Below are 20,742 nucleotides of genomic sequence, written 5' to 3' on the forward strand. Positions count from 1 at the left end.
ACAGCAATGTCTTCCACTACTCAAACTCCACTGCTCACATGCAACTGGTTAATTGCTCTCTCTCCATTTCCACCATCCCTAACTGCTTCTTGCAGAGGCTGAGAGTCCCCCTTTTTTTTCATTTAGATGTAACAAGCCTAGTAGTTTATTTTCATCAATTGTCTGTATATCTCTATATTTTATCCATGTACTCTTTTGATGTATAGAAGTAGTATGAAACTCATGGTTTCCTTGTGGTAAGTGATTGTGATGCTGCCACGGGATTTGAGACACTGATGAATGGTGCTATTTTGGACTTTAAATATGCTCCTTGGCAAGGTAGCTCTGATGGAGTTATTTTTTATTTCCATGTTCTGAGAAGGTGTTGGTACTTTGTTTTTCTGAATGTTGTTCTTTAGACTGGACTGACTTGTTTACTTGTGTCTTCAGTGTGGCTTTCTTATTCAGTGCTGTAGGTGAGTAACTACTTATAGTGTAAAGTGAGGAACTGATTCCCTATCAGGGTCCACTCACAAACATGCAGTTATAGTGGGAGCAATCACAAAACTGTAATTTACTTAAAATCTCCTTTCTGATTCCTATCCACCTAACTTGGAGAAAGACGAGCAATAATTTTCCACCAATCTTTCAAAATCTCTTCGATTTTGCCTTTTTTTTAAAGATTTTTTGAAAGAAGGGAGAAGTTTTAGTGTCCTCTTCACATCCATAAAATAGGGGATATAGTCAGAACAATAAAATACATTTCTAGAAGGAGACCTCCTAAAGGGGAAAGAGTACATTTTCACAATACTGTCAACATGTGGATTTTACATTTTTGTTTTTGCTCCCAGAGAATTAACAATACAAAACAATACAAAACACAAAACTAAACAGTATCATCTACTCATGGAATGTTGTTGTGTTAGACACAGTCTGAAAGCCCACCTTAATTTTTTATATAACTCTGTCTTTTAGCTCTTCCTTTTACAGGGCAGGCCTTGTTCTGAACTGTTTTAGCTTCTGACTGTTAAATACCAATGCATGCACTGCACTTCCTAGATTTCTTTCCTTTCCCCACCTTCTGTATCCCTTTTCCTGTACATTTTATTTTCCAATAGATTAGCTATGCCTACTGTGCTGTATATAGAGCAAGAAATAATATTCAGCAGTTGTGGCATTTATGTATAGTTGCAGTTGTGTACTGCTGAAAACGCAGGCTTTTGTAACAATGTGATCTTTAATAATGCACTACAAGTACCCAATGTATTTTAGCTATTTTAGTAGGATTTGTTCAATAAATATGCAAGCTCTAAGGGTAGCCATGATGTCTCCGTTTCCTTATTGTAAGGGAAGGGCTCCTTTACTGTATCTTTGCACCTGTTCTTTACGTGACTTCTGAGCTTATTTCAGAAATATGTGGTGATGTAAAAGGCGATTCCTTTGGAATTGTTGTCTGCTAAACAATAGCTATTGTGATAACCTAACTACCAGCTCTGGAGCTGGGAAATGACAGCTGCCGGCCAATTGTGGCCATGTACTTCTCTTTCAAGACTCCTGAGAGCCTGGGTCAGCTTGGGTGCTTGATGCCATTGTTAGTAATTCCAGGAGGAGACTGTGGGTTTATATGCATGGTAAATATGATACACTTCATTTGCAGCCTCTGGTAAAGGAAGCTGACTTAAGCGACCATTCTTCTAGCCTGTGTAAGTTAGGTTTAGAGACTGCTGATACACTCCTCTCTTAAAAGCAGTTTTGTTGGGGAAAGAAGCAACATCTGTATTTGTAAGGCTTATAATGTGTATTAGTTTCATTTTCGCACAGAACAGAAACATAGCATCAGTTTTCAAAAACAGAAGTGGCGATCTAGCAGTTAACACCAGATGTGGGTCTGCCCCTGAAGCCTTCCAGTCATGAGATGCAAATGAGTGCAGTTCCATATGCCTTGACTGTTTATCCCACTAAGTGAATTTGCACAGGGATTGAGTTTGGCCTGCTGACTTTGGCTGGATCATAAAATAAGCGACCATGCACACAAGGCACCACCACTTACTGATCCGAATGGCCACCGATCTAACCGTAGGAAAGACAACACACTGCTGTGGATTTGGACTAGAGCTGGCTCTGGGGTCAGAAAGCAATTTTATTTATACATGTATACATACATAGTACGTGTGTGTATATACACACTGTATATACGTAATATAAACACATTAGCTATGTATATACATAAGTATATACGTATTTAATGGTGAGAAACAGTTAATAGAATTAGAGCACTGCTTGATTGATTCTTTTTTTTTTAACCTGTGGCTTTGGGAAGTAAGTGAATCATTTCTAAAAGAGCTATGAAAGGTGATTAAAAAGAAACCTAAAAATCCCAATCCTGTTGTTAGTGTTATTTAAATTTGCTACACAGGAAAAGCTCTTAAAGCTTCTGGAAAATCTGAAAGGATTGCAGGCAGTCATTTTAGAACCTGTAACTGCTGAAATAAGGACTGCTTGACCTTGGGCAATGCTTTTTAATCTTCACAGCAACATGCCACATTTTAATAAAGACATAAGGATCAGTGGATTAGGGTCATTGATCAAACTACAGCACAACTGACACTGACTCTCGAATACTGCAAAGAACATGTTTTTTGTTAATAATAAATGTGAAAGACTCCTTACTATATACATCTTTTCATATAATAACTTCCTAGAGACCAAAATTTGTCAAGGCTGATTTTAAACACAGGATGATTCAAAGAGGCTTCCTAAATATGCAGAGGTGACCGACTCTATTGCATCAGCAATAGTGGCCATAGCATGCATGTAGCATCAACTTCGTAAGGCTTAAAAAAAAAGAAAAAAGAAAAAAGGCATTACAGACTGACCATAACTTTAAAAAAAAAAACCAACAACGCCAGCATGGTCATTTTTAAGAAATGCACATAGGCTTTCATACATGTCCTCTTCCTTGTAATGATCCTTGAATCATAAGTATTGACACTGCCGTGGAGAAAATGTCCAGTCTGGACTATGTGGGACATCAGTTACCTGCATCACGTTTTTGCCTCTGTGGTCCATGTGATCCAAAACTGACTCTGGGCACAAAAACCATCCAAGAGCCCCAGCTGCCCCTTTTTGCAGGGAGCAGGCAGCAAGCTGCTGCGGTGAGGCGCTGCAGCCAGCCGACGTGCACGCGCCAACTCCGGTGGCCCTCACCGGGCGCTGCGGGGCCACATTGCAGCATCTGCTGCACCGTTGCTGCTCACCTGTCTCGGCCGTGCACCCCTCACCTTGGCCATGCACCCCCTCGCCTCGGCTGTGCACCCCTCGCCTCGGCCGTGCACCCCTCGCCTTGGCCGTGCACCCCCTCACCTTGGCCGCCCACCCCTCGCCTTGGCCGTGCACCCCCCTCACCTTGGCCGTGCACCCCCCCTCACCTTGGCCGCCCACCCCTCGCCTTGGCCGTGCACCCCCCTCACCTTGGCCGTGCACCCCTTGCCTCGGGCGTGCACCCCTCGCCTTGGCCGTGCACCCCCTCACCTTGGCCGCCCACCCCTCGCCTTGGCCGTGCACCCCCCTCACCTTGGCCGCCCACCCCTCGCCTTGGCCGTGCACCCCTCGCCTTGGCCGTGCACCCCCTCACCTTGGCCGCCCACCCCTCGCCTTGGCCGTGCACCCCTCGCCTTGGCCGTGCACCCCCTCACCTTGGCCGTGCACCCCTTGCCTCGGCCGTGCACCCCTCACCTTGGCCATGCACCCCCTCACCTTGGCCGCCCACCCCTTGCCTCAGCCGTGCACCCCTCACCTTGGCCGTGCACCCCCTCACCTTGGCCGTGCGCCCCTCGCCTCGGCTGCACACCCCTGGCCTCAGCCGCGCGCCCCTCGCCTCAGCGCTCGCCAGCGGCTGCGCTTCCGCAGCGGGGGCTCACCTGCGTGGCTGTAGGCCCCGCAGCAGCCGTGCCGACCTGGGGCAGGGCACGCGTGTGTAGGGCAAACGCTGTGGTGGGGCTGCAGGGTGTTTCCATGCATATGCCGGGGGAGGAATGGGGCCTTTCTTTGCAGCCACTGCCAGCGAGGGGCCCCAAAGCTCAGGCCTTTGACTAAAATCAGCTGGGCTGAGGGCTCGGCCGTCTTGCGGAGACGCGTGCGCACCACAGGCAGCGCCTGCCCCGCTCACAGCGCTCCCTCAAACCTGCCCCAAACACTGGCAAAACGTCCCTCTCCCACCCCGGGTGCCACGGAGCTCTCCCAGCTGTTTCCCGGGCCGCCGCAGCACACCTGAACCTCGCTGCCTCAAGGCTGAGCGGGAAGTGAGGCGTATTGGGCTCCTCCTTGGGAGGGCAACGCTGAGACTTGTCCGCTCTGCAAAGAGCCCTTGAATTACAGCTGAGGCTCAGCAGTGTGCGGGTTGATCGGGAGACGCGTGGCAGCACTGGGGAGGGGGAGGGAGCAGCTCGGTGCGCCTCGCTGTTGGGGAGGGTTCCTGTAGGTGAAAAACTGACCAAAATAATTGAAAAAGCCAGTGAATGTGTCTCTCAGCTAGTTGATACAGGAAAACTATGCCCCCCCCCCCAAGCTTGTTAAATAATTATTTGTGCAACAGAAAGGCTAGTGCCAGTATTTTTTTTTTAAGGCATTGTGGTCAAGTAGATCAATTCAGAAAACCTTGCTTCTAACTTGCAAACCTTCTAATAACGTATCACGGAAGAGCTGGAAAATCAATTTTTTTTGTCCCTCAGCAAATCAAATAAAAAACAAATCAAAGCTGGCACTTGTAAAATAGGAACAGTAATAATCAGTACCTGTTTTTCACAAAGCATTTTAAAATATGCAGTTAGAAAGCAGTTATTGTTAGCATTCAGCATTAAAAATTTCAGCTAAAAGTAGGTCAGAACTGCTTGCATTACCAGTTAAATTCTAGTACTGAAAAAAACCCACAGCTAATTATCAAATGAAGAAAACATTAACCCTTATAGCTTGGAGTTACACCACCAAGGACATCAAGAGGTGCTGGATTAAGAGGAGATTATTCAGTGGAAGTTAGCTAACATATGTCTATGCGCCCATAAAACCCATACAACTAGGTAAGTTTATTCACAAAAGAAAAAAAAAAAAAACCTTCTAATGTTAAAGCTGTACCACCACATTACAAAATAAGAAATCAATAATCCAGATAAGAAGTTCAAACCCCCAAAGCAAATTTAAATAGAATGATAATAAGCCCAGTTCTGTCTCAACACCATCATGCTCTTGTGAAAAAAAAAGCAAACATGATACTGGAATATCCTGGAGTGCAGCCAGAGAGCCAGGTCAAGCAATAGTTTAGCTCTACTCAGCATTGGCAAGTCTACGGCTGGAGTTAGCCATCCTATTTGGGCATCTCACTTCAAAAAAGATGCGCGCCCAGTGGCAAGAGGCCGGGCAAACATAAAACAGAGATTGCAGAAAGTATGTTTGATGAGGAATGACTGAAAGAATTGGGCCTGTTTAGTCCAAAGTGAAGGTACCGAACTGCTCTTTATGGGCATAGGACAAGATAAAGTAGCCTTCAGTGTCATGGAAGAGATTTAGGTAAAATTTAAAAGTTTAGAAAACAATTTCAAAGGGGAAGGAGAGGACCATGCTGAAGGGGATTGCTAAGGGAAGGCTGTGGGATGCTCATCTTCAAGATCTTTAAGAACAGGTTGGCAAATATCTGTTACAATTTGTATTACCTGTTATTCAGAGCCAGATGATCCTATCATGACGTAATGATAGGCTAGAATTGGGAATTTCTGCCTTGTTTTTTAATGGCTTCCTAAAAACTTCTCTAGCAAATGCAGTGTGGCCCCATACATATCTAAGGTCATCCATATGAGAATTGCTTTCCCCACTCACCCTCTACTGATTCTGCAGACTGAGTCTAACACAGGCTGAGAGCAATGTGCTAAAGCACTAGCTGCCTTTTTTTTTTTGGGGGGGGGGGTCCCCTCACATCCCTATTTCCTAAGATTCATTTGTGTTGTAGTGAAATAAGGCAATATAGGAATCTAAATGGGCTCTGCTGCTACAGGCATGAAAACATATGTAACATTCTCCAGCTGAGAGCAAGGAGAGCCTAGGAAGAAAAAGAAAGAGAAAAGACTGTAGCAAGCACTTACGGGGCAGTAGGGATTCAGCAGCAGCCATGCTTTTCTGAGCTACAGCTAAGAGAAGCAACATTTGCAGACCCAAAACATGGCCACAGTGTGTAATACTCCAATTCGCAATAGGTATTTTTCTTTTAGCACACTGTTCTCTGAAATAACCTGCTGAAAATGCCCAGAAAGCAAACTTGACCTTGGCAGCCACTCACTGATAGCTTTGTTTCCCGGGGATCAGGGACTTGGAGGCGGGGAGGGGGGCTGGGTACCATGGCCCCGCCGGGAGGAGGTGTAGCACGAAACCCCTTTGCCAGCTGGGTGCTGAGGAGGAAAGGCACATGCTGGTGCCTCAGCTGGGCCGGCGTACACTGGCTTGGGTCTCAAGATGCTGACTTTGCCTCTGCCCATGGATGCGCCTTGGCAACACTCTCACAACGGCCAGCCACAGCCTGACCCCGCACCCTTAGTCCCACGCTAAGCTGGGGGACCTGGCAAAGCAGAACATACGCACTGTAGTTTGCATCCTCCTGAAGAAAAAGTGTCCCATATTTGGACACTCAAATACTGCCTATCTGTGCTGCAGAATAAAGCAGAAGACACATCCTGCAGTTATAGCTTGCCTGCAATGTAAACATAACCTAAAATCCTCAGGTAACCTACTAGCATACTGACAATCCATGCTGCCTACGCTGATTCATCTCGACAGTTTTGTGAGCGCATTCGGAGTTTTGAGCTACCATCTGTCTGTCAGAGTACGGCCACAGCTCCAAGTGCTGTGTAGGCTGGTGTAAATTATCTCAGGAAGTAGTGTAAGTGCAAAATCAGGGCTGCTCAAAAAACAAGCAAAAGGGCGCTCATGCTCTACGCATTCATTTCCACCTTGCCCTTTCCGAGATTGCCCGAGTGTATTAGTGGCACCCACTTGATCCCTTTTGTCAATTTGTCACTTAAATTACCTTTCAGAGCAGCTTAACCCTCCCCTTGCATTGAAGGCTCCAATTTGGGGGTTTTCCTTATGGGTTTAAAGGCATCACCCTGTATGTCACTTGCTACAGGCTGCTTTTCAAAGCTCTCACTCCTTGTGACTCATCTAATATTTTCCAGCTGCTGATTCCAGAGGAAGAGATGTGACCCAACAGCTGATGTTTTATATAAAGAAAGAGTATCCTGTTTGCACAGCACTGTTTCAGATTCATGTTGCACGTGTTCAAAGTTAAACTCCATGAATCTGTCCAGACAGATAATTGTATTCTTGGGAAATTTACTTTATGTAACTCAGAACAGATCCTGAAAGCCTCAAGAAGTCACGGCAATAGGGTCTTCTTTCTTCCAAGACACATCTTCAAGATGAAAGTGCTGAGCAGGTTTCTCATACTTTTTTGCACGTATTCTCACGTATTTTTTGCAGTCTCAGGTCCTCAGTTTATCATCTCACAGACTCCCATTAACAAATACTTAGAAATAACAAACTAACAAATACATAAGAATAACTTAGAAAGCTCTTTGTGCCCCGGTTTCTCCTTTTCAGCACTTCATCATCCCAGAAGTTGCATTTCCCAGCTGGAAACTTCCGAGTGCTTTAAGCACCTATTAAAATTCTCTATATCCAGCCATTCAAGATTTACCATTGGTCATTCAGCTTTCTGTAGCAGAACTACTGGAGAGCAAGTAGTAGAGGTTGCTAAGTTTAGGACCACGTTGCCACAGGTTTCTTGCTGTATCTAGCTTTACATTCCCCCTGGTTATGCAATCAGCTGCATCGCTGACTGCACTGACAGCTGCACAACTGTTGCTAGAGTTAAGCCTGTTAGCAGGCTGTCAAAGCAGTCTTTTCTCTGGAGGTTTTGTTTCCCTTTGAGTCATTTTGGCTTGGTCACTTTTCCCTCACTGCTGTTTGCTGGGAGGTGAGCTGCTGCCCGTTACTCACGAGCTCGACGGTATAGCCCCGTCTGGTGAAGTCCACTGGGAGGCTCAGGAGCCGTCCTGTTTCCGGACTTCAGTTTCACAGACTTCAGCGAGCTGTTCAAAACCACCTGTATCCTTTCAGCAGCTCACAGTCCATTTGCTTTCTTTTCAAGTCCAACAAATTCTCAAGCCTTCCTCGGCAGCGCATGCAGGTTGGCAGCACTGCTCACAGGAAGGTTTGGGGAGGACAGGGCTGTAAGGCGCAAAACCACCCCAAGGCACCCCCCCACACAAAGAAAAAGGAAGGGGGAGGGTATAAAGAAGATGCCTGAGCATTGCATTTGTAAATAAACAGCAGCAAGTTATCAGTAAGTTAGCTGTAGCAGCAGGAAACGTTCCTGTTGGATTCTGTAATGCTAGCCATAGCAGGAAATGATTATGTAAAATGCAGAATTGTTTCTATTTAAAAGTGCACTTTGATCAACAAAGTGAGAAGAGATATATTTCATGTTTTGCACTGTGAAATACAGCATTTGAGCAATCTGCTAAAGTTCATTGGGGGGGGCAAGTTAGTAGACTTGCAATTTGCTTCATCTGTTAAAGCTCACAGCATTGCCAATTCACACAAGAGCAGAGGAAAAGTCACAGCAGTCTTACTGCAAGTTTCATTTGCTTTCCATCCCTTTACCAAATGACCTGAATATCTCAAGTCCAAAGCGAGAAGCTGGACGCTGGCAGTGCGGTGCACAGCCCCCATCATGCCAAAGCCCATCATGGCACTTCTTCACCTCTTCAACTCCCCCTGCCCCGAGGGACAGACGCAAGCATGTTTTAGCAGCAGGATTCCATGTCTAGCAGCTGTGTGAGCCAAATATCTGATAAAAATATATATTAAAAAACTCCAGGTGTATTTGTTCACATGAGAATATAGCACGCAATGTCCTAAGGCTATGGAGAAGCTTTCTAAAGGAAATGAGAGGAACAGCATCACCCCAGTCCCTGAAAACCAGATAGACAGGCAAAGAACTGGGAAATAGGGAGTGGTCTCCCACTGGTAGAAAAAAGGGACCTTAATTAAATCTTCTTCTATGATTTAATGTTATCTATCCTAATTTCCAGGAAATTAGGTAAAAGGAGAATCCAAGAACACTGCGTGCCTAACTTACATGCCAAAACACCAGAGATGTTGAAACAGTAAGCCATCATCTTGATCTCACACAACTGTAAATCTTGAGTTACTCCACTGGAGTTACTAGGCTGAATAAACAAGATCAAAACTAGGTTCACAGGGCTGATCCTGATCTTTTGATGTACTTGTAAAGTAGACATTTCAGCTGAGTAATTGAAATTCAGTAATTTAGCTCTCACAGTCTGTTTGGACATTGTCACTAAACATGGTCTAAAGAAATGCAGGCTTTGAGTGGAGAGGTGCGACGGAGCTCAGTGCATAGGAGCTTCCCTCTGGTGAGCTCTTTTGGATCATGTTCTCTATACCATTTCCCCCATACTTCTGGCTTCTGAAAGGCAAACCTGAAGTTTTCTCTGCTTTCTGGGGTGCCCAGCTTCTGCTGAATAGACAGTAAAGCTCTTTGTGCATTTTAAGCAAGAGTACTGCTTTAACCCATCCTTAACAGGTTTCTTCTATTACCAGGGTGATCACGCTGTGATGCTCCCTCTTCAGAGGCCGCCCCACACTGGTGTGCAGGAAAAGGCAAGAATCGCAGCTAATTTTCTGCTGGGACAGTCTGGAACCTATTCCTACTGCCAGCTGAGCTACCATGTGGTGGCATTGCTCTGAGGGTTCAGGAGTTTGGGGTTTTTTTTAGAGTGCTCAAGTCTTCCAACAGCTCCCGGAAGATACTATTCTCCCCTAGCAAAACCTATCTAAACCACACTTAATCAGGTACTGGCTATGTTTTTGGACAGGTACTGGCCTAGGAAGTATGGCCCAGGGAAAGGCGCTATAACACAGGTTTCCTGAAAATTCATTCTTCCTTGGCTACTTTAATGGCCTTTGCACTGCTCTAATTTACTTGAGGGATGAAGATGACCTGTGATTGGGGTCAAGAAAGGATCTTTCTTCTGCTGGTCCACAGCAAAGGCACAAGAGGAGCACAACTCTCTTCTCTCGCAATTAATTCCTGCCTGGGCCTGTTGCAAAGTTAGTACCCTTTTATCTGCCCTTCTTCCTGTTGTATTTATAAACACAAATCTCAGAAATATGAACAGCAATTGAAGGTATGTGCCATGATGAAAACACAAAAAAGTTGCTATTTCATATGTGGATTACGCAGTAACATTACACCCAGTGGCAGCTAAGTTTTGTTCATACTTTTGAAAATCATGACATGTTTTTTTCTTTCAAATTGCTACATATGAACCGATTTCCAAAAGCCTGAGCTTCCTTATGTCTTCTGAAATTATGCATAAAGAACTGAACCCATTCCACACTCTCCATGACTAGGACATACAGATAACCGTAAACTCTCCCTCAAGATGATATAGTATTTTTAAGGGATTGGAATTATTTGACTAGTGAAACATCACTTCTTATTTGTATCCCTTTTTTTTTTCTTTTGGAAAATAACATACCATCTTTTGTTTGCCCTTAAAGCCTTAAACCCCAGAAAATACTAAGAAATGCAGCAAATTAGAAATATCATGCAAAAACAACAATGACAACAAAATTCCCCAGAGGAAGAACAAACTACTGTGGATAGGCAGAGATGCTCATTTCAGAACATATGATTTCCATATTCTAAATTAATTCATAGCATAATAGCATTCAATCATTTTTGACACCACAATGAACATAACTAGCTGTACTCAGGATGGTAGGTATATCTGAAGCAAAACATGTATTTAAAATAGATCATATCACTACATTTTATGTAGACAATCTTTAGTACTAATAGTCTTAAAGCAAACTACCCAAAGTAGGGATGGAGAACAGCACGTTCCTGCACTTTGGGAAACCCCTTCTGGGGCAATGCATACAGCATGCCAGAATTTTCCTGGATTATAAATAACTAGATTTGGCCTGGCTTTCATGTGGATTATGCAAGTTCAGTGTGGAAGAGTAAAGCGGATTAAGGGCCTCAGGTCGCCTATTTCTGAGCCAGCAGTTTGCTTTTACAATGCAGACATAATACAAAGGAATGGTATGGGAATAACTGCTGTTTTTCTGGTAGGGTTCACGTGGCTTCTGAAGCAAAAAAGTGAAAGACACTAGAGACCTCACAGTTTCCTATGCACTGCAAACAATTCTTGTGCTACGGAACAGATAATTTTTGATAATTTGGGATCTTACGGTATGCAAACTAACCTGCTCTGCCCCCATATGCCAGGATGTCCAAGCAACTCAGGGCCACAACAGGTGACTTCTAGTTGTGCCTGAGAGAGTGGTGGCTTCTGAAATGGCTCTGAGTAGCAAGCAGCTTTTTACTGAGGATGTTTCAGAGGTGGGTATTTGTTGCTAACTGGGACCGTAATACTCACTTTTGATGTGACAGGTCTCAACTTGCACACTGCCTTTCAAGTACCCAAAGGTATACCAGCTCCATGCCAAACTTGTGCCACAAACTGATTTCTTGGTTTCATTATAGGAAGAATGATGTGAAAGTTACTGAAAAGAAAACAAACAAAAAGGAATTAGTAGATCAGAGAAACTACTTTATCCAATGCACTCAAACTTTCTTATCTTCCACTGGTTGCTCAAAACATCTATTTTCTTTGCCATGAAACAAAACTACACATCAGTATCTTTGATCATGCCATTTGCGGGAGTATGGGCCTCATGTTGCCAAGCCGAACTGTCATGTATGTCCAGTGTTATGTTATTTTCTCAATTTATTGCTGTACTCCCTGGCCTTCATAAAAAGTAGTAGAATGAAAACCTAATAGTGAATGAGTTGCATGTCCTGGGGTAATACGCAACCCACACAGCAGTCTGAGCATTCACAAAAATTATTAACTGTAATGAAAGTAAGCAGCTGCAATACTAGAGGTAAAATCCCTGAAGCAGAAGGTTAATGGCTGGACCAGAATAGCCTATTCTCCAGTGCTGACACTTCTGCACGATTTGCTCCAGGTGAGTCAGAAGGACATGCTACTGATGTCACTGCTGTGCCCCATGTCACCTCAGCTCTGGGAAGCAGAGAGCCACCGAGTGCTGGAGCAGCAGGAACCCCGGGGCCATCTATGGCAGGGGTTCGTTAACATGAACCCTGGGGCCATCTATGGCAGGGGTTTGTTAACACACCAGTGAACGTTTCCCCACACTGTCATGCACGCACTGTACTACCTGTTGCTGTCGTCAGCATAGAAGGGAAGGTTTTCAGAAAATGGGTAACTGGGGACAATGTTCAGCCCCTGAGGCCCATGTACCAGCACCGCTATTGAAGGACATTTGCAGAATAGCAAAGTTTAATTCATGATCCCTCTGAATAATGTGAATGAACTGTTCTGTTTTCTCTTCCTCCTGCCTAGAAATAATTTCAAGTCTGGTAACAGTTAGAGCCATTGTAAGAGATGGATACACTTTAGTCTTTCAAAGTCACAACTACTAATACACCAGCATAAAAAGTTGCTTTTGAAACTCTGGCTTTAACATTCCTGTGCCTCATTTTTCCAGATATAAAATGGTGATAACACTGATTATTCAGTTTTCTAATGAAAGAGGTTGCAGAATTCTCTGAGAACAAGTTAAGACTGAGCATTAAAAATAGCCCAAAGGCCACAGCATGAGTCTAATAAATGTGGGAAACTGGTCAAGTTCACTAATTTCTTATGCAAACTAAAACAAGTCACTCTGTGTCATACAAAAAAAAAAAAAAAAAAAAAAGTAAGTATCTACAGGTTCAGTGTTGGAACCTACTTTTATGTACTCCAGATATGTAACACCCCCCCTTTAAGGCTCATTTTTGCCATAACTTCTCCATAAAACACCACTTTCACCCTTCACAGTGGTGCTATAGTGATTGTGAAACACTAAAACCACGGTGATCTGATTCATGCAAGCATGAGATTGATACAACAGTTGCTGTTATTCCTTTCTTCACCTTATTACTGCAATGTTTCATAAGACTGATACTGATACTTTTGATCTGTACAATTCTGAAATATCGACTATAGTTAAGAGTACTTGCAACAGCCCACAGGTTTTCCCTGACTTACATTCTTTTATTCTAGTGCTAACATTTTCTATGATAATATGTCCTCCCTGTATGTCCAACCCTGACACATTTATCAGGAATAACAATATGCTTGCTGTATTCATTTTGCCAGGCTAAGTAAGCCAAGCTCTTCTAGCCTACTCTTAATCCAAGCTCTCTATTCCTTGACCACCTAAGGAGTTTAAGAAAAGGCTCGTGGATTTCTAAGAAAGACATGCTGTCAAAAATCTTATAGTAGCTTTTAATAACAATAATCACTGTTGGTATTCAAAACTCACAGTAATTGCACTAATACAACCATGTCATTCTATGCCTTTGTTATTCTCACCAGATGACTTGCTTGCTAACGGAGTAAGGGTATATTCTTATTGTTGGCCCTTAAGTGTGGGACTTGGCTCTTAATTTTATCCTATGTCTACTAAACCATCCCTTAAAATCATTCAGATAGTCTGATCTTCCTCTAGGTGCAACGATGCTTTGCAATGGAACTTAGATTTCCAAATTCCCATCTATACTGAAATGTATTGTTGTGCAGAAGTCTGTACTTTAAGTTGCGCAAAGTAAGAGAAGTTTGCCTTAGCCAATTAAATAAATATTTTTATAAATGTCAGCAAAAGTTTTAAGAAAAGAAACTGAATTTCGTTCAAACAAAAGGCTTTACTGATATTATAACAAACTATTTGTAAACAGCCAACAAAGATTCATCAAGGACAAATCACATCCAACCAATCTCATTTCCACTACAATAAAGTAAAAGAAAAGGTCTGTGAATAAACAATAGAAGTCATAAATCTTGCATTTCATTATGCTTTTGACATTGGCTGATGTGATCTTTCCATAAGCAAACCAAGTCGAGATGAAACAGTTTAGGGTGGATACAAAACTGGAGAACCATACCAGAAGAGTGCTCAGCCATTTACTGTAAAAACACAAGGATAGACTGAGTTCTGTCTTGGGTTTTGTGCAAACCAATATTTTCAGCAACTAGGCTATTTCAATAGAGAATAACCCTATTAAACTGTAGGCACCGAGCCAGTGGTACTGGCAGTGACACTGGAGAACACCTTTAACACTTAAGCTCGTTTTGATAAATTGGAGAAATTATCTTTTTTAAACAGATATTTTTCAATAAGAATAAGCAGAAGGTACTACATGCAGACAAAGTTAGTCAACTCTTTAGGCAGATAACCAATTTTTTGGGTAGCACTTCTGTAGAAAAGAATCTGAGGGTCATAATAGATCTAAAGCTAACAGGAGTTAATCTGCTGCTGTTACTAAAAAAGCAAACACTGTACTGGAAAATATAAATAGAAGCATAACCTACAAGGCTCATGAAGTACTCATTCCACTCTAGTCAGCATTAGTAAAACCTCAGCTGGACCGCTGTATCCAGTTTTGGGCAAGGCACTTCCTGCAAGATGGGGAGTAACTGGAAGGAGTCCAGAGGAGAGCAGTGAGAATAGCCAGAGGTCTAGAAAATGTACTCGGTGAGAAAAGACTGAACGAAGTAGGGCTGTTTAGTTTAAAGAAGAGAACATGGAGGGGAATGTAACAACACTCTTAAAGTATACAAGAGGCAGCTGCAAAGGGGTAGGGGATAAACTTCTTTCTAGCTCCATGAGGACTAGGATAGGAAACAAAGGGCCTAAATCCTAACAGGTGGCTCTAGGTTAGGGGGTATTTTCTGATGGCCAGAATATTGCTGCAGGACATGGTGAAAAATCTCAGGCGGAGAGTCAAGAAAAAATAGACAAACCTCTCTCAGAAATAACACAGATATGCAGGCAGTTCATCCTGTTTTAGAAGGATGAACCCCTTGGAGACCTTTCCAGACTAGGTATTACCAAGGACTACACACATTTCATGTATAGTAAACAAAAGGAAAAAAAAAAAAAAAAACAATGGATGAAAGGTAGGTGCAAGATTTTAGACCCAACTGACAAATAAATTAAGAGAAGGGTGAGGTTTTCAGGCCTCCATTCCACTTGGCAGTGATTTAAAAGATACTTAAGTTAGAGAAAACATAAAATGGCTGAAAAATTAAGGATCTGAAACTTCTAACATTAATACCATGATTTCCAGCTGTGCTGTCTCCTGGGATCCTAGCATCTACCCTGACACCTCTGAACTTCCTGGTCTCAAGGAAGAGGCCAGAAAAAGGGGACCTCGGATAGGTATAGGACACAGTCCTGAACACGAAACATAGGTTGCAGACCTTTCTTTCACACATACGTTTCCACCCTCTCTTTGGGCAGCCCGGCCCTTAGGGGGTCAGGTTATCTGGAACCAGCGAGCCCTGCCCAGCCAGCCCTCTCTTTGACTCTTGCACTGGGTACGAGTGCCAGGTCCCAGCCTGACACAAGACTGCCCAAGGCACTTAGCAGGCAGGCCGCGTGTTTGGGCTATCTGCCCACCTCGGCATGGGCGTGCCAAAGCTGTGGGGCTGGTTTGGAGGTGGCGGTGATGCTCACCTGGAGCATGGCATCGTTACCCTGCCACCCCTGCAGGCGGCACACCGTCAGCGCAGGCCAGCGAGACCCCAGGCCACAGCGGTGCCGAGCCGGCATGGAGCGGGAGCCCCGAAACGACAGGCCTCTGTGGGAGCAGGCGCGCCCCTCCGCTACCCCCTTTCTCTTGTCTCTCTCAGTCGGCTGAAAATGGGTCTTTTCCAGACTGGCTGGCTGCCGCAGAGACAGCTAAAAGCAGCACCGTAGCACGGAGCGCGGCTGGTCTTAGAGGGGCTAATGGGCCTGTGCGCTGTGTCCTCTTTGCAAGTAAGTCAGCAGCAGGTAGAGGAGCCGCAGTGTTATCTTTAGTGTTCCCTTTTAGGTACGCACACCTTACTGCCGCATCAAAAGGATAAACGTGAGCGCTCTAAGAATAGCTGTCCAATGCATCTTAATTAAATTTTCACTTAAAATGGACAATTTTAGGTATTTTTAATAATAGCTGAAAGGGCATCATTTGAGAGATCTTTCTTTATATCAATCTCTCTATTCCTAAATGGAAAAAGAAATGATGGGAATTCCATACCCAGTTAACAAATTAAAGGCTTCAGTGCTTTATACTTCAAATATTTTTATCATCTTCCTTCTCTTTCTGTACCCTCAAAACATTTAAAGTATTTTTAAGTGCAGTGCTTTCCAGGGGTCTAAGCAGACAAGTATATAAACCTTTGAACCATGACTGTTTGTCACACTGTGATAGGGCTGTGTTAAAAATACTAGTTCAGTGGCTGGATTTAACCTATCAAAGTTCACAGAACAGCACCAGAAGAAGCAGTCACAGACTGCAATCTCTAGCCTAGAGACCCTGCAATTTAATAAGAACTATGATTCGGTATGTGTAACAAGCAGGAGGAGGAAGACAAACAGTAAGTGTAATAAAACTGACATAATCAAACTTGCTACATCCAGTTTCTAGCATTTCCACAACCTACTGCTTTTATGTTATGTCAATGATGATTTTAATTTTTCACTTCAGCTCACTGCCTTAAGAAAACAATTAATTAAATATATGGAGTTTAGTTTCTTTTGAGACACTGACTCAGATACAAAGCCGCCTTTCTCCTTCAAACTGTCTGACTTAGGCACTGCCAAGCAGCACAGGCAGCCCCCAGCGGTCTCTCGCTCGCCCTTCAGCCAAGCTCGCAGCAGCTCCCTGCCCGTGCAGGAGGGATGAGCACCCGTCGCCCAAACCGCAGCTAGCAGAGCACAGGGCTCAGCAGGGCTGTAGCTGCCCCCGTTACTTTTACTGAGTGCAGAACCTACACCAGGTCCTGTCCACTAGATCCCTCTGTCCAGCCCCTCTTGGAGGTAGCCGAAATCTGGGCTTTCAAATGTGCCTGGAAAAAGTCACATTTAAAATTTTTTTTCAGTTACATGTTGGCCTCATGACGCCATGCAAGAGCTCCCAATGGAGACATGGGTATGGTTTAGGCCCTTATTACTGCAGAGGAAGGATCACTGCATAGAGCTATCTGCTGTGAACCTACTGAGGCCCCCAAACGCAGCTGTGAAAGGCAGTACGTACTTTCTCTTCCATTGCAAGAACAAGTTCCACGGGCTTACCAGCTACCAAAATCTTGTAAAAGCCATAAAAAGGTTGATAGGCAAGATGCATGTAAATTATGTACACAAATTATTGTTTCAGTCAGAGCTGAAGCTCCTGCCTACTTGACTAGTACATATATTCCTAGCCTTGCCAAATGCTTCTAGGCAGTGTAGGCTACTGTACGGACACACGCTGTTTGACATATTGGCTATAGCTGTGTTGCCTTTAAAGAGGGGATGCGGGAGCACATCTGTATCTGCATACCTGCATCTCACCCATAGGGAATGGCACGTGCAGGCTAAGGACAGTTTCTTTGGGCTCCACTGGTAGCACTCAAGCTGACTAATGCTTTGTTGAAACACACTTAACTACTATGCCATACTGGCAGGATAAGTGTCCGAAAGCAAATTTTGCTTTCATTTTAGCATTCAGACCATCTCTCAGTAATACAGTAATAACATCTGCATTAACTCTGGCATATCAGGTGCTGATTATTATCTTATCATCCAGATCATTATATTAATTCACATATATTTAAAACATAATTTGTTACACATTTCACTGTATAGAGTTGTAAATCTTTTTCTTAGAATCGTTAATTAATTCTTTCTTAATCCTGGAGATTTGGCTCTTGGTATGTTAAAGGGGTCAGTACTAAACCATGGATGTGAAATTTCACATTCAGTCCTGAAATGTTCTGAATTAAAAATGTTCTTATTCTAGCAGCGAGAGAGAAAAAATCTCTTTTTTTACACACTTGCCACAAGGAAAATTTTATGTGGAGAATTATTTATTTTCTATATAACATGAAAGCAATTTTACATGAATTCTTTATCTTTTTCTTGTTTTGTGAATTTTGAAGAGCTTAAAGTCCTCTGCATGGTTTTCCTTATTTTAGACCCAACTCTAAACCTAATTAAAAAAAGTTTTGTAAACTTCCTGCTTCAGAGGTGAAGCCAAGAATTTAGGAAGCTTAACAGAACAAACCTTCACGCAGATAAGAGGACCACCATCAAACATCGCCTCTTTAAATTTTAACATCACTTTATGAGTTCAGTCACTTTTGCTATTGGCAATAAAAGGGACGATAATAAAAGGAAGATAAATTTTCCTCACATCAGCCTGCCTTTTGCATAGTTATCAAATGCATTTGAATCCAGCCACTCTAAGAGACAGTGTACTCAATTAATTAGGCTTCAGCTCTGATTCAGTACAATTGCTACGTATTAGCATGAAGCTAACTTATCTGCTTCTACTACAATGTGAATGAACTGCTAAAAAGCAATTCATAATTATGAAGGGAATTTTCCAAATTCTCATGTGATTCTTCTTTATGAATGTTCCTATAGTTTTAAGGTATTCCATAAGAACAGGCTGCAACATAAAATAGGGTTAGAGCAGAAAATTTCCATTCCAGTATTTCTGTTGAAATATACAGTAAGCACTACATTGTATTTTAGTACAGTTCTTTGGGTTAAATCAGAACTGACAAGACCTGAGCAAATGTATGATGGGTTTACTTTGAATGTGTCTTTGATCACTTTATATAATGATTTAGCCAAAAGCAAACATTACAGGCCATTTAGAATTTTGTAAGGACAACTCTGAACTCTGCTTTTTCCCAGCAATTACTGCTAAATTACAAGAAAAGACAAAGACAAGTTTTATTTCCATTTTTACAGTCAAGAGTGTATTACCCTCTCTTTGTTTAATGCTAGGGGTGGTACAGAGAACAGTATACAGATGAAGAAAGTCTGCAGCACAGACGTTTAAGGGAGAAAATGAGCAAAGTAGTCAGGAAGTAGACCTGTCTTGAGTTTCTAACAGGATTTTCTTTAACTTTTGTATGCTGCTGCTTGTATGAATATAATTTGCCTGGTGTTTCTAGATGTTTCCAGCTAAATATGCAGTCATGCAGCCAGATGTGAAAGGCAAAGTTCAATTATAACTGAAGTCTTTGAGGGACACACTGTTTCTTACTCCCCAGTTATATTTGTGGGAGTAGAACACATCCATTTTTCCTCTGGAAATCCTTTATGAAACCATATTGATTTCAGGGCCACATCTGTGACAGTTAATAAATAAAAACAAGAGATAAAAGAGAAGTAACTCCTACTCAAGGATATGACATTACATGAAATTATTCCTTAAAGATATTGTTCATATGGAATACTTATGCTGCTAAATTATTAAGATATAATACTGCTGATTTAGTTTCCCAACAGCACTGTTGTGTTTTATGTTCAGCTCATAAAAAGAAAATCCTGGATCCTAAAGGTCGCCATTACCCACAGTCCACTGTGTAACCCCTTACATCAGCAGCCCCTCAGGTGTTATGTGAGCATATTTTCAATATAGGCTGGTATACAGGTGCTGACAGCAGAAGTGGAACATTTTGAGTGAAATAAAAATCTGAAAAATGATGACTTCAGGCTAGGTCAGAGCAGAGGGGTTTTTTTCTCTTTAGTGTTCAGATAGGAAATCACTTCTGTTTCACTGAAACTTTCATCTTCATTTTTAGATATTTGATCCTTTTTATAACCTTTTCTATTAATACTTGTCAATTCATAAGCAAATGCATGATTTCTAACTAAAATCTCAATGTCGTTTGAAAACACAAAGTGAAACTTCTAACAAAAAAGCCATTAATGCTGAGAGGTATGTAAATGAAAAGTCCCAACATTAATGTTTCCCAGCAATGCTTTTTTTTAATCTAAAACCATTGCCAGATTTGACCCTTTTTTGCAAATCACCTGGATGCTGCTGAGAACAGGGGAGGAATGGAAAAGACGGAAGCATGTCCAGTTCTGCAATGATCTGTTTCTCAAACCTTGCTTCTGGGAACCAAGGCCATAGCATATGGCACATATGACAACTTACCAGATTTTGTCATTCACAGAGTCTGGCCTGCATACTTCATGAAACAGTCATTTTCCCAGAAACTGGTCTGTCCCAAAGATTTTTTTTTTTAACTGAGTGGCTTCAGCACACATTGTCTTCACATTCATGCTCATTTATGTCTTGTCTGATTTTACTTTTAGCAATGACAATTTCAGGAGCGAGGGGAGATCACCTCCAGCTGAGTGGTATATATTCCTTGATACTTTTCTAATAGATTGGAGATACAGATTTATGCTCTGCTAATGACCTAAAGTGGAGTTAATGTAGCAAGTTAGGTTTTTATCCGTGAACTTTATTACTGACAGCCTATCCAGATTAAGTTCTGAGAAAGGCAGAGCCTACTTCGGACATCTAAAGTGAGTAAACGTAATGTGAAATCACTGGGACAAACTCAGAATTGCAGCACTGTAATTCTGTAGCATTGTGATGAGGTAGGAGAGCAGTTAGTGTGCAAGCACAGCCTACCTTTTAGAATCCACATAACTAACCATATCAAAAAGTTAATTTTTGCCAGGATACTCAAAAGGACAGTTCAGTATTTTTCTAATAATTAGCTTATCTTTCAGTTTTCAATCCAAATCACAGTATTTCTTCAGGTAAAATTTCAATTAATTTCA

At 42.6% G+C, this 20,742-nt stretch overlaps 1 long non-coding RNA gene across 1 annotated transcript in view; it reads right to left on the reverse strand.

The window, feature by feature from the left end:
• Positions 1–20,742, reverse strand: part of LOC112995253 (uncharacterized) — a 41,528-nt gene that overhangs the window by 7,170 nt on the left and 13,616 nt on the right. The window contains exon 2 of the long non-coding RNA XR_003262151.2: positions 11,496–11,622. This is a non-coding gene — a long non-coding RNA (uncharacterized LOC112995253). The remainder of the gene's footprint in view (positions 1–11,495; positions 11,623–20,742) is intronic.

This window comes from Dromaius novaehollandiae, chromosome Z (assembly GCF_036370855.1).
Source record: "Dromaius novaehollandiae isolate bDroNov1 chromosome Z, bDroNov1.hap1, whole genome shotgun sequence".
Taxonomy (NCBI): domain Eukaryota; kingdom Metazoa; phylum Chordata; class Aves; order Casuariiformes; family Dromaiidae; genus Dromaius; species Dromaius novaehollandiae.